Source organism: Marmota flaviventris, chromosome 1 (genome assembly GCF_047511675.1).
Source record: "Marmota flaviventris isolate mMarFla1 chromosome 1, mMarFla1.hap1, whole genome shotgun sequence".
Lineage (NCBI taxonomy): Eukaryota > Metazoa > Chordata > Mammalia > Rodentia > Sciuridae > Marmota > Marmota flaviventris.
The window spans coordinates 209,195,667-209,222,896 of NC_092498.1; the positions used below are offsets into that span (position 1 = coordinate 209,195,667).

General features: G+C 42.8%; 1 pseudogene; it reads left to right on the top strand.

Moving 5' to 3' along the window:
• The first annotated feature begins 20,277 nt into the window (after positions 1-20,277).
• LOC114107698 (olfactory receptor 7A17-like) lies at positions 20,278-21,227 on the top strand (annotated as a pseudogene).
• Positions 21,228-27,230: the final 6,003 nt, after the last annotated feature.

Consider the following 27,230-nt stretch of genomic DNA (forward strand, 5'->3'; position numbering starts at 1 on the left):
ACTGGGCCAATTTTTGTACCGAGCATTTTGAGAGAAAGACGAGACAGAATCTTGAGACCCCTTTGGAGATGTTGATGGGAAAGGGTGAATTCACAGATTTAGAGAGGCAGTTCAACTATGACTTGGCAGTTTATGATCAGAATAATTCACGTGCAAACAAGGCCTGGCAGCCAATTTGTTCCCGGCATTAGTCTAATCTAGTTTGACTAAGATAAAATGGGTCTCAGAAGATCCGTTCTCCGACTTTGTAGTGCGCTTGCGCCAAGCAGCTCACAGGTCCATCAGGGACTCAGGTGCCTGTGAGTTGGTTGGTAAGCAGCTAGCATTGGAAAACACAGGTAAGGCCTGCCAGGACATCCTCCTGCCTCATAGGGAAAAAGAGGACCATCTCAGAATTTGTTTGCCTTTGTGAAGATGTCGGCCCAAGCCAATGACAAGGTTTTACACTCACCATGAGTTTGAAGGAAATACTGCAGCCCCACCCCCAGGGATACCATTCTCGTGGTTGTTGGTAAAGATGGTGCCCCCAGGGCTTCTATTCCCAGAGCTTAGGTCTGTGATTACTGAATGGTGGGAACTTTGGTGCGCAAACCATCAACTCCATTCCTTTTAAGTGGCCACCACCAATCCCTGAAGTGGCGCAAACTCTCGGCCAATAAAGAAGTAACATCCCACTACCCCTGCTCCCCCTCACCCCACGTTGAGCCCATAAATATCAACACCCTGTTCATTCTCTCTCTCTCTCTCTCTCTCTCTCTCTCTCTCTCTCTCTCTCTCTCTCTCTCTCTCCCCCCTCCCTCTCCCTCTACCTCCCCCTCCCACTCTCCCTCTCTCTCTCTCCCCCCTCCCCCTCCTCTTTTGTGACTGGCCACTATGGTCCCACTAATAAAATCTCAGGCATGTAAATGGTTGTTTGGCTTGTTGAGTTTATGGAGTTTTTCCGCATCCTACATTGGTGCCGAAACCCAGGATGGGGATCCCCGATGCTAAAGACAGAACCCCATTCCCAAACTCCGAACCCAACCATTCCTGTTGCAGTCCACTCCTCTGATCACCTGCCTGACATCCACCACCAGCCTGCGGATTGGTGAGTGCCCCCCTCCCATGAGCTCCTGAACCCAAACTCACCAGGACCAGGGAATTGGCCCTTGAGTGTCTGGCAATCCCTCCAGGTGACTTAGAAGGGAATGCACCCCACCCAGTCCCATCAGGATAGCAGTGGACCCCGGGTGCTCTGCTAGGACAACCCTGGGAATCGACCTCCTGGGACATAGATGAATTCTCCCTTTGTGACTCCTCCATCTCCCCTTGCTGGCGGCTCCCATGGACGGGTTAGCGCAGTTGCTGCAGCCAGTCTCACCCAAGTTCTGACTCCATTCCACCCAGAAATCCTTCAAACACTCTCCTTCTGACTTTCATTCCACTCAAAAAACTCTCCTGACGTCGGGTTTCCTGCGGCCTCAGCCCTATTTGGGTCTCACAGATGGCACTCCCCTGGTGACAACCTGGCAGTTCCCTCTATTTCCCTGTGGTGGTCAGCCATTTTGGGGACACCCACAAGACCCTCCATCCACTTGGGAGCTTCCACAAAGTACTTTCCAGGCCGGGCATTCTCTCTCTCTCTCTCTCTCTCTCTCTCTCTCTCTCTCTCTCTCTCTCTCTCTCTCTCTCCATCTCACCCTTCCAGCATGGGAAATTCCTAGTCCCTCTCGGCCAATTCTCCCCTGTGGGGCCTCTTAGATAATTTGAAAACCCTGAGCCTGGCCTCTGATATTAAACCGAAAAGGCTCATAAATTCTATACCCTGGACGGGCCTGCACACCCCCCTGGACATCCAAAACGTTGGCCCACGTATGGGTATGTGGATCACAGTTTACTCCGCGATCGTTTAATTACTGTGAGCAATAAAAGAAGTGGAAGTAGATTCCCTACGCGGAGGCTTTTTCCTTGCTAGGATCTCACCCAAATCTCTGCACCCAGTGCAAGTCTCAGCACCTACTCCTTGCTCTCAAGCCTCCTTCCTCCTCTTCTCCTCCACTCTCTGCCTCCACACCTCCCCCCTTCTTCCACTTCTCTGCTCTCCACCTCCACTTTCCACCCGGCTGATGAACCCCTCCATACCACTCCCCCCCACTCAGCCCTGCTCTCCCCAATTTCACCCCCTCCCACTACCCCGTCCTCTACATCTGCAGCTTCTTCTTCTGTGGACACTCCTCCTCCTCCTCCTCCCAACACTCCCCCACTACCTCCTCCCACTTCTGTTCCTTCCCCCGGGTCCCTCCACCTCAGTTTAGTCCAATGCAACACCTAACTCACAAGTCACCACATCTCATCACCCGACTCAAACTTCACATGTTGTGGCCCCACTTCAAGACGTCACCGGGCCAGACGGGATTTTTAAGGGTTTATGTTCCTTTTTTGATGCTTGACCTTTCTCAACTTGAAAAAAAAAAAATCTGATCTTACACTGCAAACTGTCTCTTACATTAAAGAGTTTCAATATTAGCCCAAGCCTACAGCCTCACCTTTCATGATCTCTATGATTCTGTCCAATATTCTGCTCCCTGAGGAAAGGAGAAGGGTCTGGGACCAGGCTAGGGTCTATGCACACCAGGTTCATCAGACTGATGTCTGGCCGTTCCAAATCAAGACCCCATTGGGGTTATAATGACCCCCAAGACCTGGGCGCAGGGACCACCTGATTACCTGTCTGACGGCTGGCCTAAAGGCAGTGGCACAAAAGGTTATTAACTTTGATAAACTCCAGGAAGTCGACCGGGAGAAGAATGAAAACCCCTCGGCCTTCCTATACTGACTAACAAGGCTCTCCTTCAGTGTACTAACTAGGACCCTGAATCCCAGGATGGGAGGCAACTCCTTATGATCTAATTTTCTCACAACGCTACCCTGAAATATGGGCAAAGCTAAAAACAATTAGAGAGGGGACCCTTGACTCCTCAGACAGAGGTGCTGGCCATGGCCTTCAAGGCCTATCACCACAGAGATGAAAAAGCAAAACGCCAAAAATGCCAGATGTTGGCCCAGGTGTCATAGGGTTCCTTCCAACCTATGTAAATGGGGACACAACAACTCGCACAACTAGGAACCCCTGGGCCCTGCTTTAAGTATGGTAATGAAGGACCCTGAGCTACAGCTTGCCCTAACACCAGGGCACCACCCAGACCGTGTCCCAGATGCTGATGTCCTGGCTCTGGGGATCAGACAGCCCTAATTCATGGAGGGGAGCTAAAGACAGTTCCTCACCAGTGACTTTCTGGGCCTAGCAGCCGAGGATTGACGGGGCCCTGGGTCTTCTGTCCCGACCTATTCAATCACTAAGCAGGAACCCACAATGGTTATCTGCGTGGATGGGCATCCCATAAACTTTTTGGTAGACACCAGGGCCACAGTCTTGGTTCTGAGAGAGTTTTGAGGAACTAAATATCCCTCCAAATCTCCGATTGTTGGGGTAGGGGGTCAAACCATCATCCCGTGCAGAACTCCTCCCCTCACTTGCTCCGTATCTGAGCTCTCCTTTTCACACCATTTTTAGGTTATGCCTCAGTATCTGGTCCCCTAGCTGGGAAGGGATATATTATCCATCTTGAAGGCCTCCAAAACCTTACCCTTATTGTCCTCCCCTACTCATATCTTCATCATGGCTTTACTCCCTGATGAAGAAAAGACTTTACCTCTTTGTATCTGGTGTAGAGACCCCAATGACCACCAGAACACACATTTTCCCCTCTCCTGTAAAAGAGTAGATCCACTTGTATGGGACACTGAAACCCCATCCTTGGCAAATTGCTCCCCCATGGAAGTGCATCTTAAAGACCCTAACCACTTCCCAAACCAGGCCCAATACCCACTGCCAACTGCCACTCTTAAGGGCCTAAAGCCAATCATTCAGAGCTTATTAATAAAGTTGTTCCTCAATCCCACACACTCTCCATTCAATACCCCAATTTTAGCAGTAAAAAAGCCTAACAGAACACATGTACTAAGTTACAGCCAGGAGAAAGAAGCTCTGTGGTGTGTCGCACAGTAGGTCACTAGACCACAAAGTGCACTGTGCCTTTCCAACAGCTCTGAGGGGCTAGGGGCCTCTCAGTGGGAGGCCCTTGCCTGGCATGTGCAAGGCCCCGGGCTCCATCCCAGCACCAAGTCTCTTTGAAAGAGACTTTTGAGAGATTTTACCACAAATAACGAATGCATATTGGAGGATATAGTTATGTTTAACCTTATGTAAACACTCACACTGTAGACAGGCAGGGAAACATCACATTATACCATTTATATGTGCCATCTAAGTAGATTTAATGTAAAATTAGATTTTTTAATCTTTAACATACTCCTTCTTGAGAAGTTCCTTTTCCAGGTATGGTAACACTCACAGGCTTTGGGATTAGGGTGTGGACATCTTTGGGGTCATTATTTTGTCTATCACACCAATTACATAGGTTGGCTTTCTCTCTCATGGAGCCATCAAAATCTTCCTCTAGTTGTAGATAATTGAATAGATTCACCACCCCCTCCCTCCACCACAGCCCTAGGAATTATATACACATTGAGGAAAAGATACGTCAATTTTTATCTAGAAAATAGGAAGGCATCAGATGGGGAATGAAAGCTTCTGAAATTCAGATGGTCTGATGAGGTGTTTCTACCATTTTGGGCACTGGACTGCGAGGGTCCACTCTGTTGGTGGCCTGATGTCATTTTTATCTCCAGTGTCACCTTAAACTGGGCATCTCTAGGTTTTGAGTTGCTGGAGTATCTTCCTCTCATTTTGGAATCCCTCCTTTGGCTCATTTAATAAAAACAAACATTTTGTCTGGTAACCAGTTCTGAATAATTTTCTGAAGCACAGCATTCATAAGCCTCGAGTAAATCTGAGAAGGTCCAAAATCAGCAAAATGAAATCTCATGTGGCCTCTTGATCATGCCCTGATTAATCCATTGGGCAAGAAAATTATGTGATTGAAATGTGTGTGTGTGTGTGTGTGTGTGTGTGTGTGTGTGCAACATCATACTCCATAAAGGTAGATGGTTATTATTTGTCAATTGAAAATTTTAAAAATTAGGGAGCAAGATGGTGGCTAAGATCCTCCAGTGGTCATCCACCAGGCACAACGGCTTAACAGCTATAATTTACAAACTCGTTGTGTATTTTGGGGGTGTGCCTCGAGAATATACAGAAAATAAAATGATTACTGTAATAAAGGAAATTAACTTACCCATCATCTCACATTCTTGTTAGTACATGAGCAGCTACAATCTCTTTATCTAACAAAACTTTTCTTTCCTTTTTTAAATGGAACTTGAGTGTTTTTCAATAATCTCATGTCATTTTTCAGTAATTATCATTCCAGACTAATTGGAAAGATCACCAGAGCTACATCCTCCTTCCCCGTGGAAAATCTGAACCACCATTTTTCAGCCATTAGGACAGGAAAAAGACTCTGTGCTGTGTGTTTCAAGAAATTCATGGTATTGGCCATGTGAAGGGATTCTTGGAGGACATGATCGACATTCAACTCCTGTAGAACCTGAAATCTGTCCATGCCTGACATGGTGCTGAGCAAACTCAACATCCAGATGCCATCTGCAGCCCAATTCTTCAGTTTCTCTGTTAAACATTCTTCTACTGCCCCCCTTCCTATGAGGCTTCTTTCATGCAAAAATTCTAGAAGCAAGAAAACCAGCCTCCCAGGATGCTCACATCCACAACATTCAAAAGGAATAGAACTCGCCTTAAAATTTTTAACAAAAAAATAAAATATGAACAGAATAAAAACAAAATATTATGGTGCCTACAAGAAGAGACCTTGCTCTATGTGGGATGTGGGCCTCTGAGGTTGTAGAAGGCTCCCCAGAATACCATATTCCACTATAGATATTCATAGTCGTGAAGTAGTGGCCAAATTGCCAAGAAAATTGATCCCCAGATAATTTCCTGACAGACATGTTAGTAAGTAAGAAGTAAAGAGTAGGAGACAAGACTGGGAAGACAGGGAGATGGGCCTGGGTCACTTCCTGGGCACTGAGTACAAACAGCACCTGCAGATATTTCCTAAGAAACTTACAAAAAGGCTATTTTTAAGTCAGGATCTATGTGACTTTAGTCCATGCCTCTCCGAGGCAGGAAAAAGGCCCAATGGACATTTCGATTGGACTAAAGGCTTCATGGACACCCCGTGGACACTGCATGAATATACTTTGTGACTTTTTCTACTTGTGCTAATTAATGCAAGTAATGGCTGCTTTGCTTGTGGGGCTTCTACAGAACAAGCAGTTGTCGTTTGGTATCAGGGTTAACATACACTTGGAAAATCCCTTGGCACATTTATTTCATGTGATTCCCAAGACTTTATATGCATTGCAAATAGGTGAGATTTCAAAATTACTGATGACATTTTGGGGTGATGAACTGGGTGAGTCAATTTCTCATTGGTCCATTATACTTTTTAATTAAAAATTAACCAAGCCTATGGAAAATGTGGCTTCCTCATCATTAATGGGAATTATACAGACCCAGCTTTTAACATTTCACCTAAATTGTGGTTATTACCAGGACATTTAAAAGTGAAGCACAAAAGTCATTCCAAAGACACCTGAGATCAGGAAGGCTGCTGAACAGGTGCAGGGAGTCCCCTAGGTCCAGTCGGCTTTGGGAACTAAATTAGGTTTGGTGACTGGGTTTTCCAGCTGGTGGTGGCATAAAAGGGAACTAGTGGCATTAAGGAACCCCAGTGTGACCCACAGCAGAGGAGGGGCCACCAATCCAATGCCTCCTAGAGCACTGGGTCCACGCCCCATGCATCCAGGGTACTGAGGTGGCCGTGAACTTCCTCTAGATGCTGTTTCTCCCCTGGGGACATTTACTTTACATGGAACCAGAGAACCACACGGAGACTCCAGGATTTCTCCTCCAGGGACTTTCTGAGAAGCCAGAGATTCAGTCAGTCCTCTCTGGGCTGGTCCTCTCCTTGTACCTGGTGACCATCTTTGCAAACCTGCTCATCATCCTGGCCACCATTTCAGAACCCCACGTGCACACGCCCATGTACTTCCTCCTCTCCAACCTGTCCTTTTCTGACCTCTGCTTCACCTCCACCACCATCCCCAAGATGCTGGTGAACATCCAGATACAGAGCAATGCCATTATCTACGCAGGCTGCATCACCCAGATATACTTCTTCACAGCTTTTGGACTGCTGGACAATGGACTTCTTACCTTGACGGCCTATGACTGCTTTGTGGCCATCTGCCAGCCCCCGCACTACACAGTCCTCAGGAGCCCCAAGCTCTGTGCTCAGTTACTTCTCCTGAGCTGGCTCATCAGTGTGCTGGGAGCCCTTCCTGGGAGCGTGTGTGGACCGAGGCTCTCTTTCTGCACAGACGTGGAAATCCCACACTATTTCTGTGAATTCCCTGAGGTCCTCAAGCTCACCTCCTCATACTTTCATCAGTAGCATCATATTGTACATAGTGACAGGCATCATGGGGTTTTTCCCTCTTGCTGGGATCCATTTCTCTTATTCTAAAATTGTGGCTTCTGTCCACTCCCTTTTTCAACCTGGTAAAAAAAAATATATCAGTGAATTAACCAAATAATTCAATAACCAACTATGACAACCTCCCAGCTCTGGGCAAGGCTGGATTGGCACTTGGGTGAACTTAGGCACATGCTCTTGGCTGCCAGCTTCTCAGAAGCCTTTCTGCAGCACCCACTGGGCTCTCAGGCTCACCTGGATGGGTTTCTGGAAGGAAGCCCAAGTTCCTCCCTGGATGGTTGACAATGGACACTGAAGTGGCACTGCCAGGCAAGACTGCAGGAAGGGGTCAAGGCTTGGATTACAAAGCAGGCATAGAGCTCTAACACAAGGAAGCCCACTCCACCCAGACCATGGCCACACACATGCTGGGGACAAGGCAGGAAGATAAGCACTCCCTGTGTGTCTGCTCATGAGGCACACTTCCCTCTTGTTATTCCAACACTCAGACATCATTTCCCTGAGGGACTTTGCTCTGCACCAAAAGCAATTTATTTTTTGCTGATTCTGTTCCCAAGATGACTAATTAAGTGCCAGGTGAATTAGTCATTATTACTTTTCTCCAAGAACTATTCTGCCTTCTATATATCAAACCTCCCACACCTTCCCCTAACCCTGACAGTTTTTTCCTAAGTCTAAGACTGAGAAACCTACTTCACCAGGTCCCTTGAGTCCCCATGAGCTTGAGCCCCATCTCCAGGAAATTGACTCTTCCTCTATTCAACCATGGATGAACTCTGATCTCTAAATACAAAATCAAGCTACTACAAGTCTTGGCTTCGTGAGACTTTTTCACTACAACAAACAAACAAAAAATATGCTTATAACACAAGATGAAAATTGTCATATGGTCATGTATTCATAAAAATTTTATAATTTTAAGAGAGAAATTTAGATCTTTTTATGCACATTTCATTAAGATTAGCAGTGTGTAATAATTCCCTCATTTAGTTTTTATAAAAGCCCATTCTTTGTGGTCTGTATTGTGAACCTTGTCCTGCATTCAAACCCATTGGGTCTCAGAATGGTTAAGTGATCTGCCCCGTTGGGCCCAATGGGAGTTCCAATCTCCACACAGGAGGACTCAGAAATGTGCAGTCTGTAACAGAATGGAAACACCGTGAATGCTGTGTTCCATGTACCTGGAACATAGCAGGTGCTCAATAGACGTTTGCTGAATGAATTAATCCATAGATCATTTGATAGAGAAATTGGTTTGAGACGTTAGTGGGAAATGCTGAATACTGAGGAAGGTGAATGAGTGAGAATTCACTCTGATGGGAAAGAAGGCAGAAGGCTTACAAACGTGGGGGAAAGGGTTGGGGACAGCAAATAAAGGAAGTCTATACTGCAGAGATAGGGAATGGGCCAGCAATGACAAGGGGTCCTAGAGGATGATTGCTTAGTTGTTCTTGCCATAGTGAGCCGCCATGTTGGGAGAGGCCCCAATGGCTACAGACCAAGGACAATTCCTGGTCCTGAAAGTGAACCTTGTCCAATAACCAGTCAGATAACAGGAGCTAGTTCTAACAAGGCAAAAAAAAAAAAAAAACAGAATTCTGCCAATTTCCTGCATGAGCCCAGAGGAGACTCCTGAGCTCCTGCTGAGAACATACCCTGACCAGTGGTTTGATTTGGCCAATGTGTGAGAAGCCCTGAGCAGACAAAGCTGTCATGTATACCTAAATTCATCTGGAAATGGGCACTCGGGTTGATTCCATATCTTAACTATTGTGAAAATCCTAAAACAAACATGGGAATGCAGGTATCTCTTCAACATACTCACTTCCTTCCCACAGGATTTAATTGCAAAATTAGATAGTTCTATCTTTAGATGTTTGAGGAAACTCCCTACTGTTCCCCAAAATGATTGTATTAATATACATTCCACCAACAATGTGCAAGAGTTCCTCTTTCTCCCCATCCTCACCAGAATTTTTGTATATATTTGATAATAGTCACTCTGACTGGGGTTAGATGGTTTCATTGCAGGTTTTTTAAAATTATTTTCTTTAGTTGTCAATGGGCCTTTATTTAATTTATTTATTTATATGTGGTTCTGAGATTCAGACCCAGGACCTCACACATGCTAGAGAATAATACACGGGTGTTGCTTTAAGGTACTTTCTATGTGGTGATTTCTTTTGTATCAATGCCAAGGCAAGATGCACATTGTATCTCTCCAATTGTTCAGGTCTTCTTTTTCATTTTTAATGCATGCTGAATTGTACATATTTATGGTATATGCTGTGCTATCTTTATAAGTCTATAAATAAATACAATGTGTAATGATTTATTCAGGGTGATTAGCATTTTCATCATCTCAAACATTTATGATTTATTTGCATTGGAAATACTTCAAATTATATTTTTCAGCTTTTTTGAAATCTTCCAAAAATTACTGTTACCTTTAGTCACCCTACTGTATTATAGAAGATGAGAGCCTTTTCTGCCCAATTGTATTTTTGCATCTAATGCCACAGTCTGGCTGGGCACAAATAACCAGGAGGTCGAGCCACTTGTAGATTCAAGCAGGAACGAACTTTATTTTCGAACTCACGTGAACGCCACCCATGAGACACTCTAGGAACTCTGCGCGAGCTCAACTAGAGCTCCACCAACCCACGTGAACCCTCTAGGAACTCCGTGAGAACTCAAAAATAGCGGGCACCTGAGGCAGCAGGAACCGCCCCTTCTGGCAAAATGCCAGGCACCATCTTGACCTGGCCGTGGCTCTCAACATCTCCCCCCTTTTGTTTAATTAAACAACAAGTATGTGGCTTAGGGACCGTGCCTGTCTTAGGTTGTCCAATACCACATATGGTCCTTACCCATCATCAGATGAGCTGACCTCAAGGCGTCAGCCTCCTGTCTTAGGTTGGTACCATTGCAATTGGATCTTACCCGTCATTAACTACTCTCCCAGAATTTAGCCACACTTGTGGATAGTAGTTTTTACACAAACACCATAAACAACCTGCTACAAGCAGAAAGGGGAGGATACAAAACACCATGACACCAAGCAAATTGACAGCCCCTTTTTGGAAAAATTGTACCACCGATGACATCATCAGCAAAGATACCCCGGCACTACCACAATTCACTGCACCAATAGATAGTTCACAATGCATACAAATAATACATAGTCCAGGCAAGTTCTGCAAGCAGTTCAAAGCAGAGGAATCCATTAATATGTCCATTTCCTCCCAAAGTAAATCGATTCCTTGATTGAGTATCACTTTTTGAGTTACATTATTCATTGATGCATCATTTTATACAGTTTGTTGTGATAGCTATCACAGAAGCTGTAGTTTGGTTTTATCTTTGTCTTCACCGGCACTGGGATGAAGATAGGAATTCTGTCAATGATGGCTAAAAAAAAAATTATGTAACATTCCAGCAGGCACTAAAAAAAAACAATTTTCTAAACAATTTAGTATCCTGACTAGAATTAGATATAATGAAATGGAAAGGTGAAAGTAAACAAACAGATCTGTTAACCTCCTTTTTTGTTCACATTTTAAAACAATCCTCAACAGCTGTTTACCCAATTTAAACTAAACCATTTAAATCACGTAAATAATAAAAAAAAAATTTGGATCCATTTTTTCATGAGCGCTCCTCATATATGATATGTGGACATATGCACATACAGACATACAACACAAAGTGTGCACACATAATACAATACATATAACACATAACATAATAGTAAAGGCCTATTGTAAAGGTGAAATCCCCATTGCAATGCTCAAAAACTCCACAGTCAAAAAATAAATCTGATCAGAAAAACATTAACCTAAGTCTGTATGAGCTCAAAAAACAAAATAAAAGTCCATGATGTGGGAAAGGGCAATAATAAAATAGATATTGAAAAAAGCATCCTGGTTACCACCTGGGTTTGACTCTTCTTTTGATATCCCATCCTTTTTCCTGTAACTTGCATTCGGGTCTGAAGGTATTTCCACAAGCAAGCCTCAAGGTTTCTTACATTTGAAATAGGCCTTAATGGTGTTCATTATTCATTAGCCTCCTGGTGTGGGAGAACCACTGTCACAGATGTAAGGATAGACAAACTGGAGTTCTGGATATCAGCTGTTATAGATTTGAGCCAAATTATCTTCTTTTTGGTCTGTAGAAATCGCTTTAGTTAGTCTCTCTGGAATCCAAATCGGCTGCTGTTCTCCCTGTGGAAACACACAAACAGACTCCCGACTCCAGACAGTCACTGGATCAGGACCTTTCCATTGTCCTGTTAGAATATCCTTCCAAAGTACCTTGGGCTTAGGTAAATTTTTTTGGACACATGTGCCTTTCCACAGCACTAAGCCCTGGTGAATCCAAATTTTAAAAGTTTAGAGTAAAAAGGGTTATTTTAAGTTTATCTTTGGGGAATATATACCCCTTCCCAATTCCCTCTTTTTTCTTTAATAAGTACATTTTAATAGTTTGATGAGCTCTTTCAACTATGCCTTGTCCCTGTGGATTGTATGGGATTCCTGTTATATGAGTAATGCCAAATGATGAGCAAAATTGCTTAAAAGAAGTAGAAGTATAGCCAGGGCCATTATCTGTTTTTAACTGTTTTGGAATGCCCACAATGGCAAAATTTTGTAAGCAATGAGCTATAATATCTCTAGTTTTTTCTCTGGCATGAAGGGAGCCCATCAAAAATCTGGAAGCAGTATCAACTGTAATATGCAAATATTTTAATTTTCCAAATTCTGGCAAGTGTGTGACATCCATCTGCCAAATATGGTTAGGTATCACTTCTCTAGCATTGACTCCAAGATTAACTTGTGGTAAAAAGGTCACACAATTTTGACATTGTTTTATTATTTGTCTAGCTTGTTCCTTAGTTATTTTAAAATGCTTTTTTAAAGTATTTGCATTGACATGGAAGGATTTATGAAAATTTGTAGCTTCTTCTAGCGTAGAAAAAGTATGTATGTCATTTGTAGTTTTATCTGCTAAATCATTGCCCAAACTAAGGGCTCCAGGCAATCCTGTATGTGCCCTGATATGTCCTATAAAGAATGGATCCTTTCTGTTCCAGACTAGAATTGTATAGTGGAAAACAAAGAGAAAACAGTAGAGGAAGGGGAAATCCTACCAGCATCTTCAAGGGATACTATAGCATTAACTATATACTGACTATCAGGAAATAAATTAAATACAGAATGTTTAAACATCACAAAAGCTTGTAATCTAGCAATGTGTTTTTATCTTTGTGTGCTAATAATACATCATCCATATAGTGAAATATTTGTAGTTCAGGATTTTGATTTCTAAGTGGCTGGATTGCTTTGTTAACAAAAATTTGACACATAGTTAGGCTGTTAGCCATCCCTTGAGGGAGTAATTTCCATTCATATCTCTGATCGAGACCTTGATTATTCAGCGCAGGGATAGTAAATGCAAAATGGGGACTATCCTCAGGATGAATTGGAATTGAAAAAAAATCTTTAATATCTATAACTAAAACATACCAGGTTTTTGACAAAGCAGACAATTGAGGAATCCCTGATTGAGCAAGTCCCATAATAAGCATCTCATTATTAATAGCTCTTAAATCTTGCAATAATCTCCATTTACCAGATTTCTTTTTGATGACAAAAATGGGAGTATTATAGGGAGATACAGAAGTTTATATATGTCCCTCCGCTAGTTGTTGTTTGACCAGGTCATGGGCTGCTTGTATCTTTTCTTTAGTCAGGGGCCACTGAGAACCCATATTGGTCTTTCTGATTTCCAAGTAATTTTTATTGTCTCAGTGACCCCTCCTGAAAATCCAATCCATGTCTGTCTGTTCCTTGATCTATTTATATTTGTGCTGCTATACCTTGTTCTTGTTCTCCTAATCTTTTTCCTTTCCTAAAACCTTGTCTAGCCATAATAGTGGGCACATTTGAATTGATGTTATTTCTTTATGTTAGTCCTAATTGATCTTGTCCCCATAAATTTATAGGAAGATGATCCAATACATTTGGCTGTATAGTTCTTTCACAACCTTCAGGATCCTTCCAATCTAATAGCATTGCACTTCTATGGGGATTAGTTGCCACTCCTAGGCCTTGAAGCATTTGAGTGGCTTGTTGTAATGGCCAATGTTTTGGCCATTCTTGACGAGAGATAATGCTAAGGTCGCTTGTTCTACATCCCCAAAGATTCGGGTAGCTGTTTGTATAAGCCTATCTACAAATTCTGCGTAAGGTTCTTTAGCTCCTTGTATTACCTTAGATAATGTATCCAGTAGCCCATTAAATTCATGTCCTTGAATATTTAGTTTTAGCATGGGGCAAGAATCTAAATTTAAAGAAAGCATAGCCCAATCTACACTGTGGAGCCTAATCCCCTGGAACCTCTTTCTACAGTACTACTGGAAAATTTATCATGTAGGCTGGGTATTATTAACAACTGTGCTATTCTATCTCCTGGTGAAATTACTGATATAACCCTTGGAGAACTGGCTATAATTTTTATTTCACCTTCATAATCAGTATCAATTACCCCAGGACTTATCATAAGTCCTTTTAGAGTAGAAGAACTGCGTCCTAATAATAAGCCTACTGTTCCTTGGGGAAGAGGTCCTTTTACCCCTGTGGGAATGTTTTGAACTCCCATCTCTGGAGTTAGTACTGCTCTGGCGGAGGTGCAGATGTCTAACCCTGCACTCCTTCTGGTTTGTCTAATGAGGAACCAAATGGATAATGTGTCCTAGGCACTACCCTGATGGTGTTGCTGAGTTCCTCCAATGCCCCATATATTTGTGGTCGTGGGCCCCGGAGCATTGGGCCCCCCTGTCCGTTTTTTGGCAATGGAGCCCATGATATCATGGGTAAACACCTGGTCCTTGTCCATTTTTTGATAACGGAATATCCTCTATAGTGTTTTGAGAATGACATTCGTTAGCCCAATGTCTCCCTCTATGGCATCGTGGGCAAATACCCAGTATTCTACCCCTTTGATACCTAGTTTTGTTAAACCCTCCTCCTATGGGGCAACTCCTTTTAAAAATGTCCTGTTTGTTCACAATTGTAGCATGTTTTTGGCCTGGCACCTAAAGCCTGTTGTACTGCAGCTGCCAAGACTTGCCCTCGTTCATTAATGTCTCTGCATAATTTAATATATGTGTTTAAATCTCCATGTTTCCATGGTCTAATGGCCTCCCTGCACCATCTGTTTGCTTGTTCGTAGGCTAGTTGTTTTATTAATGGCATCACTTGTTCTATATCCCCAAAGATTCTGGTAGCTGTTTGTATAAGCCTATCTACAAATTCAGCATAAGGTTCATTAGCTCCTTGTATTACCTTAGATAATTGACCTTGTAAATCTCCATGCCCCTGTAAAGTTTTCCATGCCCTAACCGCAGCTAAAGTGATTTGTGAGTATATGGCAGGATCATATCTAATTTGTTGCAGCTGACCCTCATAAGGTCCCTTTCCTAACAACATATCTAGATTTCTCTGAGGATAACCAGTTGCTGCATTTTGCCTAGCCGTCTCCGTGCAAAATTCCTGATTGGCAACCTTCCATAACAGGTATTGTCCTCCATTTAGCACAGCTTTGCACATACTAGCCCAATCTGCTGGCATCATGTTCAAGATGGTAATGGATTCAACCATACTTCCAGTGAAGGGCACCTGAGGACCATAAGTTGTTACAACCTCTTTCAGCTGCTTCACTGTTTTGAAATCTAAAGCATGGTGAACTTGCTGCCCTCCTGCCTCCTCAAATACAGGGCATGCTAATCTTTGAGGTCCTGTCTCAGGATCCCATCTATCAACTACGGGGGTTGAGGGCCACTCAGCATACGTTGTCTCCATAGGTGGAGCAGTTGGTTGAATTATGCCCTCTGGTGATAGAATGGTGTTAGTAGCAGCCTCCTGTTGTAACTCCTCCCCTGATAGCTTTTTCTCCTCTAAACTTTCTTCCCCTTTCTGACTATCTCGAGAGGCCTCCTCTTTTTCCTGATCTAATATGTCTTCTACCATAATCTGAACTGAACGCTTTGGACTAGGCAACCAAAATCATATCATAATCCACAATGGCAATGTGCCAATGGGCAAAGTTCCTGGGTTTTTCTTTTCCCTCTTCCTTAAGTCTTCACCATGATAGTCCCATTGTGATATATTCAACAACTCTTCCTTAAAAAGCCATGGGCTACATTTTTGTATCATATCAACATATGCCCTAACTATTCTTGGTTTTACTGGGGTGCCTCCTTCCTCTAGCAATTTACTTAACACTCTTTTGATTTGATTTTTGCTAATTTCTGACCCCATATTTCTGCTACAAAGATAACGCAACCCAACAAGATAACACAAAACAAAACCAAAATGGAATGGAACAAAAATGCGTTTCTTAAAATGTATATCCCTGGTCTATCTCTATCTCTTCCTCAGGGCCAAACAACTTTTCTAGTATCCTATTTATTTCTAGGGGCAGGCAGCTTGAAACAGATAAGTAACAAATCAAAACAAGAACACATTGTTTTTTGAAATGGTCACCCATTCTCTCACCCTGCCCTCAGGGGCGAGCAGTTTCACTTACCCACAAGCTTCAGGCATTCCCCATACGGGCCACCTAATGCCGCAGTCTGACTGGGAACAAATAACCAGGAGGTCGAGCCACTTGTAGATTCAAGCAGGAACGAACTTTACTTTCGAACTCATGCTAATGCTACCCTCGAGGAACTCTGCAGGGAGCTCAACCGGAACTCCACCAACCCACGCAAACACTCTAGGAACTCCGCGAGAGCTCAACCGGAAGTCAATGGGAACTCTGCAAGAACTCAAAAATAGTGGGCACACCAAGGCAGCAGGAACTGCCCCTTCTGACAAAATGCCAGACACCATCTTGACCTGGCCATGGCTATCAACACCTAATCACACACTTCTTTCTATTCTCCCTTTCTCTTTCCATTCCCAAACTCTGGTAACCACTATTCTACTGTCAGCTTCAATGAAGTCAGTTTTCTTAGGTTCCACTTAGGAGTTAGAAGATATGGGACTTTTATTTATGTGCCCAGTTTCTTTCATTTAAAATAATTTATCTTAATCTATCCATGGTACTGCAAATGACAGGATTTCTTTCATTGTCAGGGCTCTATAACTTTACAATGTGCAAATACACCACATTTCATTATCCATTCATTTGGAAATGAACACTCGGATTGATTCCATATCTTAGCTGTGAAAATCCGGAAACAAACATGGGAATGCAGATATCTCTTCAACATACTCATTTCCTTTCCACAGGATTTATCGTAGGTAGGAGAATTGCAGAATCAGAGGACAGCAATATCTTCTGCTTGTGAATCTACAAGCATATTGAATGAGCCTGCAGGAGGGTAGAAAAAGCAATGAAATAAATCCTCTAGTTTGAGGTCAGGGCTCTGCAGAAAGGACATGGGGGAGAATCCTTATGTTTAGGAGAATGAGACGCAAGGGACAGCATTGATCAAATAAAAATAATCTTCAGATAAAGAAACAGATTGCAGAAATGGGAAAACAAGGTAGCAAGAAGGGAGTGAGCCAGCAGATCTCACCTAGTCGGAATACTCCATCTCTGAGAGTGTTAGAGGACCCCTAAACAGCTGCTCTCTGCAGAAACCACCAGCACTGGGACCCCAAGTGAAGCTCCGGGCCTCAGTGTCGGAGTAGAATAACTTGCATTGGAGCAGGACCCAAAGCCCAAAGTTCTAGCCCACGCAAGACTTGGGGAGCGCCTTAGCAGAATCACCTATCAACACATTTGGAGATCACCAAGACTTCGCTCCATTCCCACGCAAGAATTGCAGAATCAGATAGTTCTATATTTAGATGTTTGAGGAAACTCCCTACTGTTCCCCACAATAGTTGCATTAATTTACATTCCACTAACAATGTAGGAAAGTTCCTCTTTCTCCACATCCTCACCAGAATTTTTGAATGTTTGATAATAGTCACTCAGACTGGGGTTAAATGGTTTCTATTGCAGGTATTTTTTTAAGAGAGAGAGAGAGAGAGAGAGAGAGAGAGAGAGAGAGAGAGAGAGAGAGAAGAGCAAGAGAGAGAAAGAATTTATTTAATATTTATTTTTCAGTTTTCGGCAGACACAAAATCTTTATTTTATTTTTTATATGGCAGGCATTTTTAATTTTTTTTAGTTGCCAATTAGCCTTTATTTTATTTATTTATATGTGGTGATGAGATTCAGACCCAGGACCTCCCACATGCCAGGCAAGCCTCTACCATTGAGCCACAACCCCAGCCCTCCATTGAAATTTTTATTGGAATCTCAATTATAATTAGTGATGGCAAACATTTTGTAATTTATACGTCCCATTTCTGTCATCTCCAGATAGATATCCAGTGTTCCCAGCACCATTTTTTGTAAATATAATTCTTTCTCCCATGTATGTTAACAACTTTGTTGAAATTAGTTGGATTTAAATTTATAAATTTATGTCTCAGCTCTCTATTCTGTTCATTGGTCTGTGCCCATGCCAGGACTGTTTTATTACTATTGCTTTGTAGTATGTTTTGAAGACAAATATTGCTCTTTCTTCACCCTTATGCTTCTTGCTTAGGGTTGTTTTCATTGTTTGGATCTTTAGTGCTTCCTCAACATCTTTAAGATTGCTTTCTTTACTTTTGTGAAGAATGTCACTGGTATTTTGATATAGAATTGCATTGAATCTATGGATTGTTTTGTGTAGATTGAACATTTTAACAATATTAATACTGCCAATCCATGAACATGCACTATCTTTCCCTGTGTCTCCATCAATTTCTTTCACTAATGTTTTCTACTTATTGTAGAAATCTCCTACCTCCTTGGTTTATTTTATTTTATTTTTATTATTATGTGTTTTTAAAGAGCAGTTTGTAAATGAGATTGTTTTCCTTATTTCTATTTCAGCTAGTTCATTATTGTTGTATATAAATGCTGCTGATTTCTGTTGTTGACATTGTAACCTTTGGGTTTCCTGGATTTATCAGTTCTCATTGTTTCCCAGTGACATCTTTCAGTTTTTCAAGCTAAAAGATCGTGAAGCTTGGATAGCAAGTACCAAAACATAGTTTTGTAAGGGGAATAACTTCTGGTGTTCTCTCACACAGTAAGTTCATTTTGGATTTACAACATCTCATTATGTGCCTCATAAAGAACTAGGAAGAGAGGAGTTTGCAGCCTCCACACAAAAGGAAGTAGCACGTGTTTAAGGTGATAGAAAGGCTGATAATGCTGATTTTATTATTGCACACTGCACAATATCAAATTGTCACGATACCCCCATGAGTATGTATAATTATGTGAGAACTATAGGGATAAAAATCAGGTCACCTCAAATGGGACAACCTGACATTCTCCTGTCCAGTTTGGATGCCCTTATTATTGTAACTTCCAGAATTATGATGAAGAACAATGGTGAGAGTGAACACCCTCACCTTCTTCCACATCTTACAGGAAAAGCTTTCAACTTTTCCCCATTCACTAAGCTGTCGGCTGTGTGTTATTATTTAGCCTTATCAAAAAGACTTCTGAGTAGTTAGACTTTGCAAACAGTTTTAGGTTGTTCATATTGTCATCTGAAATGTGCTCTATTTACCTTTCCACAACATGTGAAGCTGTGGTTACTTTTTTCCTTCTGTGGTCACATTGGTTTAAAATTTCAGAACAACATTGGGCAATGGTAGCAGCAGGTATATGATCTTCTGTACAAGCCTCATGTAAATTCCTCAGCTTCATGTGAGAGTGGATATAGCTGATAAACAAGAGAACTATTTTTGTTATATTTAAGCAACTTAACTGTACTTTTCCAGATCTATTTCCATAAAGTTTTTTCTGCATCTAATTACATGATCCTATTATAGCTAGAGGATCATTATCTTGCTGGTTGTATTAGAATGAGTGACCAGCATGAAATATTTGTTGCTTTCTTGGATCATATGCCACCTGTTTATCATATTTGACACACAATGAATATACTTTGTGACTTTTTCTACTTGTGCCAATTAATGGAAATCATGGCTGCTTTGTCTCCTAGTGCTACAGAACAAGCAGTTGTCATTTGGTATCAGGGTTAACATAGACTTGGAAAATTCCTTGGCACATTTATTTCCATGTGATTCCCAATAATTTATATGCATTGAAAATAGGTGAGATTTCAAAATTACTGAATTTTAATTTTGGTGACGTTCATCATTCATGAACATCACCAAAATTAAATGAAGAAATTGACTCACCCAATAATTCATCATTGGGTAAAGAATTGGGTGAGTCAATTTCTTCATTGATTGGTCCATTATACTTTTTAATTAAAAATTAACCAAGCCTATAGAAAATGTGACTTCCTCATCATTAATGGGAGTTATACAGACCCAGCTTTAAAATTTTTACCTAAATGGTGGTTATTACCATGACATTTAAAAGTGAAGCACAAAAATCATTCCAAAGACACCTGAGATCAGGAAGGCTGCTGACCAGGTGCAGGGAGTCGACTAGGTCCAATCGGGTTTGGGAACTGAATTAGGTTTGGTGTCTGGGTTTTCCAGCTGGTGGTGGCAACAAAGGGAACTAGTGGCACTAAGGAACCCCAGTGTGACCCACAGCAGAGAAGTGACCACCAAGCCAATGCCTGCTAGAGCACTGGGTCCACGTCCCAGGCAGCCAGGGTCCTGAGGTGGCTGTGGACTTCCTCTAGCTGCTGTTTCTCCCCTGGGGACGTTTACTTTACATGGATCCAGAAAACCACACGGGAACTCCAGGATTTCTCCTCCAGGGACTTTCTGAGAAGCCAGAGATTCAGTCAGTTCTCTCTGGGCTGTTCCTGTCCTTGTACCTGGTGACCATCTTTGGCAACCTGCTCATCATCCTGGCCATCATCTCAGACTCCCACCTGCACATGCCCATGTACTTCTTCCTGTCCAACCTCTCCTTTTCTGACATCTGCTTTACCTCCACCACCATCCCCAAGATGCTGGTGAACATCCAGACACAGAGCAAGGCCATTACCTATGCAGGCTGCATCACCCAGATGTGCTTCTTCACTGTTTTTGCACTGCTGGACAATTGACTTCTTACTGTGATGGCCTATGACCGCTTTGTGGCCATCTGCCGGCCCCTGCACTACACGGTCCTCATGAGCCCCAAGCTCGGTGCTCAGTTCTTCTCCTGAGCTGGCTCATCATTTTGCTGGGAGCCCTTCCTGAGAGTGTGAGTGGACTGATGCTTTCTTTCTGCACAGACGTGGAAATCCCACACTATTTCTGTGAATTCCCTGAGGTCCTCAAGCTCGCCTGCTCTGATACTTTCATCAGTAGTGTCACATTGTATACAGTGACAGGCATCATGGGGTTTTTCCCTCTTGCTGGGATCCTTTTCTCTTATTCTAAAATTGTGGCTTCTGTCCTGCGGATATCCACAGCAGGAGGGAAGTACAAGGCCTTTTCCACCTGTGGTTCTCACCTCTCAGTTGTCTCCCTGTTCTATGGAGCCTGCCTGGGGGTCTACCTCAGCTCCACAGGGTCACGCGCCTCCTGGACAGGGGTGTTGGCGTCCATCCTGTACACCCTGGTCACCCCCATGGTGAACCCCTTCATCTACAGCCTGAGGAACAGGGACATGAAGAGGGCCCTGGGAACATTTCTGTGCAGCTCCTTGTCCTCCAGCAGACAGGAATACTGACCCTGTGCCTGCACAGTGTGGTGAAGAGTGACGGAACAGGGCGCTTCACGGTGTGGACGCTGCCTCTCCTGCTGGGCTCCAATTGCTTTTTGTGCTTCTTGACCATATACACAGATTTTATGATAAAGGGTGTCTGTAAGTCTGTTGCCTATTTTGTATTTTTTTCTTCCTTTCAATCTGTAGAAGCAATTACTTGTTGGTTTGACTGTTATTGTTGTTGTTTTGTTTTTGTTTGAGACAGGATGTCTCTGGGTTGCCCAGGCTGGCCTTAAACTCACGATTCCCCTGCCTCTGCCTCCCAATGAACTGGGATGACAGGTGTGCACACCATGCACAGCTGCAGTTAACCTGCTCTCAGATGTGTGTGTGTGTGTCTGTGTGTGTGTGTGTGTGTGTGGTGTGTCTTTTTCTAACCTGGGGCCTTCCTTTCCAGTATGTTCATGGCTTGTTTGGTGAGCCAACCTGTACAGTTTCAATGAAATCCAGTGTTGCTCCATTTTTAAAATTACTTTTCCTTCCTTTAGATCAGGATTTTGGATCACAAGTACTATTTGAGCTCAGGAGGTAATAGACATGGACCCCAACTGTGGGGAGCCCCTCTGAATGCCTCCCACCTTCCATCCTGAAGTGAGAGGCTCTGACCCATCACTACATTTCCTAGTGACTTGGGCATTGTCCCAGTTCAGGAAATTGAGGGCCTGTCTTCAGATGTAGTGATGCCCCTTGGGTTGAATTACACTCACTTGTCCCTTCTGGCCTTTTGGGAATAGAACTTTCTAAGAACAATACAATCCCACTTCTCAATGTGCTCGCTCACTCTCATTTGTGACTTCCTCTTGCTCTCCCATTGGGGAGCCTGAGGCCATGAGTGGAGAAAATGTGGGTGTGATGACTAATTGTAAAATTTGTAACAAGTTCTCTGTGCTGCAGAATCAGAGAGGAAAACAGTTTATATTCCTGGTGACATCAAAAGTTTATTGATTAGGGGCAGGCGTCATGGCGCAGTGGTAGATCACATGTCTAGCATGTGTGGGGCACTGGCTCAAGCCCCAGCACCACATAAAAAAACTACATAAACAAAATAAAGATATTGTGTCCAACTGGAACTAAAAAATCTCTTCTTAAAAAAAGTGTATGAAGTATACTTTATGGATTTGAACCAGAAATAGTAAGACGCAATGGGGAAATAATTTGATGTGCCTAGAAACATCAGTTTTATACATTTTTCCAAGAGTGGAGCATGCTAAAATAGCATTAAAGACTCTGAAAACCCTTACTGTGCCTACTTGGAGCCATCATGAGTGGTTCAGAGACGATGTCCATGAGTCTAACACAGGTGGTGGACAAAGGCTGTGAGCTGCCTGCCTGGGTCCTAGGATGATGTCCCCTGCACCACCACCCCTGTCTCCCAGGAGCTGCTCAATGCTGCACTCCCTGTGCCAGGAAACCCTTGTGACATAATAGTGACCTGAGCCAATGAGGAACAAGGTGATGGTCACAATGGCTGCTATCTCTGGAGCATCTGATCTGGGCAGGTCATTTCCTGTGAGCTTTAACCTACAACTTAGTTCACACAGAAACACCATAAAGAAGTGGGGAATGACCCAGTTTGTAAATAAGGAGCCAAGGTCAGTAAGTTGGACTTCCTGTCATGAGGAAACATTCAGGATGCAAATGTCAAATTGTTTAGGCAGAAGCTGAGTTCAACAGGGTCCACATCTGACCACATAAATTCAGAACTGAGTTAGTGGAGAAGTTCATGGTGGAGAAGGCCTCAGGAAACCTACACCTAACTCTGACGCTGGACCACAGCCTCAGTGCTCAATAATGGAACCACTATGTGACCCCACAGTCCCACCACTGGAAATGGTAATCCAAAGGAAATGGAGGTGACATTCAGAGACTTCTGCACTTCCATACTCAGGGCAGCATTGACCAGAGTAGGTAGATAAGGAATCCACTCAGGTGTCTATCCATGGATGGATGGATAAAGAAAACACTGTATGAATACTAGAGGGAGTGTGATTCAACCATAAAAAAAAGAAGAAAGCCTGTCATTTATGACAAAACAAATGGAAATTCTAGTTTCCAGGGAAGGTAAAGTGAGACTGGAAGATAAATGCTGCATGATCTCACTCACATGTGGGATCATAAAATGTAAATTCATAGAAATAAAAAGAGTGAAAAGGTAGTCACCAGGGACTGATGTGGTTTGTGGGGTTGTGGGGAGAGATGTTGGTCAAAGGATCTGAGGTTCAGCTAGACAGGAGGAAGAGTTCAGGAGACCTACAACCTGGTGTCCATAGTTAGCAACAGAATCTTTAACAGAAGTGAGGGGATATCGAGTGTCTCACCACAGAAATAATAACCACAGGAAGTGATACGCATAATGATTAGTTGGAGCAGTCACTCCACAGTGCATGTGTTCTTGAAAACATTCTCTTATAGGCCATTATCACAATTTTACTGTGTAGAATTAAAAAACAAGAGAGTCCACCAGCCAGGACTGGCAGACTCAATGCCAACTGGGAGCTCTTACAAAACCACAACCTCTGGCCACACCAACCTGCCCCATCACAACCTGCATTTCAACCAGATCCTCAAGTGATTCATATTCTCACTGAAGTTGGAAAGATTCTGGTCTGGAAATGTGTTTTTCAAACTCATGACACTCAGTTCATCATTGGAGGCAGGTCCTGCAGGAAACATTCAGCAAGAACAGAAGCTGACAACATGGACCCAGCCATCCCAGAGCTGAGAGAGCTGAGTGCTGACTCACTCATCTGCCACTGGTTAACATGTTAAAAAGAGAAGCGACTCTCAGACTCTGCAATGCTTAGATCATTGCTGACAAGTATATAATGGGATCAAAGTCCAATTGGACAAGACTGGGAAAGTGTATCAAGTATTTTCCATAAAATGAGAACATATCCAGGGAGCTCCCTAGTAGCAGGTTGGGCAAAATGAGTCTCAGGTGTGGCAGGTTGTAGAGTGAGGTGAGGGCATTTCTTCCTTTAATTTCAGCCTGGAGTGTATTCAAGCCATTCCCATATTCTTTACAAAGGGGAGACTAATGGGCTGCTCACAAATACTGCCTTGCCACCCTCCTTAAGGGGACACACTTCTCACAGCATTCTCTCTCATGCTGGGTGGTCATGAAATAAGTTTTATTTGATGGGTTAAAGTAGAAAATTGAAGGGCTTTATTTTTCAAATCTTACTGTACAGGCTGAACAAAATGTTTAGGTTTTTAGCCTTTTTCTTTCTTTGGAATTGCAAATATTCTTTGCTTTTATAGGAATTGGCATCTTTATATTCTTAGTTCAAGGGAAGAATTGGAAGTTATTTTCACTAAGGTCCTGTTTGCCATGTAGTTCTTTATATATGTTTTGACAGTTTGAGGGGGAACAGGTGAGCATATGAATTTTATGTGGCCAAACCTATGAGTAGGTCCCCTTGCTGACCCACCCTCCATTGCTTTTTATATTTAAATTTCTGCATGATCCATGGTGATCAAGTTCCTCATACACCATTTTGCATCTTATTTCTCATCTGTTTTTGGCCTTTGGGTTGGTTCTGTTTTCATGAGCAGCAATCACCCTCCGCCCTTTTTTAGAACGTACTCTATTGCATTCAAGTGAACATCTCCCATGTCCTCCTCATGAGCACATGTTTCATACACAGGAGATTCATTACATCTGCAGAGATGTCCTCTCTGCACAGTTGGAATAGGCACCTGGCTTCATAGGCTTCCTGCTGGGAATAGGTGGGAAGATGCAGGTAGCACTCCTGGCCCACGTGCATGGTGGGATCTCATGAAGGGAGCAGTGGTGACGCTCTAACCTTGGTTTTTACTCACTCCATCACTCCTGCTGCTATGTCCACTTTCCTAAGCACATTTGTACACACTTATGTTTCTACAGGATGGAATTTGCCTTTGGACACCACTTCATTCACTGCTCCTAAAAAAGTATGTTTTGTCATTTTATATCCAGGTCTTTTTCAATATCAAATTACTCATGATGATAGAATTAAATGATTGTTGTTTTAGTTCTTTGATGGAAAATTTATTTTATATTTTTATTAATTTTTTAAAAATAAATTACAGCAGAATGCATTACAATTTTATTACACATATACAGCACAATTTTTCATATCTCTGGGAAATTTTATTTTAGATTTTCAATCAATTTTGTTTAAAAATACTGTTTTGAAACCATGTGTTGATCTGTGTAGAAATCTATATTTCTTTAATTTTTCTCTATATAAATGCCTACTTTTGAAATGCAAAATTAATAGAACATGTAGAATCTCTTCTTGTTTGGACCTTACTTATAATGGAAAATGTAGAATACACAAAAAGTAAATGCATGTATGTTATGATGTCCCCATGGATAAATCCTCTGTAGAAAGATGACAGAATGTCAATATAGGTTCAGGATTTTATGGAGATCAGTCTAGATCAGGGGCACTTCAGCTCATATATTCCAAATTGGGAATGATCCTTTTAACACACATTTGAACTCATTTTGCAATTCTTTTGTTGTAGAGTCTATGCTTCTGTGAACACAAGGATATTGGGCTGTAATGTGTCCTTCTTGTATGGTGCTTGTCTGCTAAATTGAAACCTTGATAATACAGACCCCTGATCCCAACTAACAGAGAGAAATGAGGAGGCACCCACTCTGGTCCACAGGATACCTTTGACATCAGAACAATGGGTGATTATGCATCCATAAGATACCTCAAGTTGTCAGACTCATAGATACACAGAATAGAACAGTGGTGTCAGGGCCTGGAGTAGGGGACATATGGGATGTGTGTCCATGGCTGTAAAGTTAATCTTGTACATGGGATTAATATCCAGACACCTGCTGTGCAGCATAGAACCAGAACTAATGGTATAATATCGTAGAGGAGAAAATTCGCTGTTGGGGTGGACCTTAGGGTAAGAGGTCCTGCCAAAGAAAAACACAACAAAACAAAAAACACAAGGGATCCAGGGACACTCATGGAGGAGATGGGCACAATTATGACTTTGAGGTGGTAAAGGGACAGCCAGGGTGACGTGTGTCTGAATTTATCCTCTAGTCTGCATAAAGTATGTGCAGCTCCTCAGGGTCAGCCAACTCAGGAAAGCTGCCTCCAGCAACACTCACAAGAGGGCAGGGGAACAAAGGCCACTCCTGAGGATCTCAGCATCTCTACAGCAGCCAGGAGGCAGCTCCCTCCTCAGCATTCGCAGACGGGGCCTCCTGTGCACCCACCAGCTCATGCTTGCTGCTCCCGGGGCTCCTTTGAAACGTGGATGTGCCAGGCCAGCACCATCCTCAGGACCCTGCACAGTCGCCCCTCCCACCAGGCCCAGGCTTATGAAGACCACCTGAGGGCGCCCTCCTCTCCTGCAGGCCTCTGCTCAAGGGTCACCTTTCACCTCTCCTACTGGACCCCCATAGGACCAGTACCTCCAACTCCTTCCCTTCTGATCTGTCCGTGTCTGATTCACAGTGGTTATACCATCTGACATATTATGAGAACGTTTCTTTTATTTTTCACTGTTATGTCAGATTTATGCATACACAAGTGTTGCCGTGTGATGTTCTAATAGACACACACTCTGGTGTTCAAATCTAGCTCCTCTAAGAGGGATCATCACTTTATAGAGAAAACATTGGAAACCCTCTGCTAGAGCTGCTGTTTTTAATAATTGTCTTTGTACGTTCTTTCTCCATGATGGGATCTTTAGGAATCTTGTTTTTCAGCACCCTATGCCCATTGTGGAGCCAGAAACAGGATCAGAACTCAAGGCCCTTCCTCAAGGACATGGAAGAATTGCTCATTGAAACTGTAGAATACACAAATTGCTGACAAAATTGTAGCGATGCTACCTTTTTCCTAATTCCAAATTAGGAATGAATCAGCTAATTAGAGAAGGAGACTCCTGAATAGGAAAGAAATTGGGGTCATCCTAAAGGGGGCTAGGTGCAAAAACTACTCGTGTTTT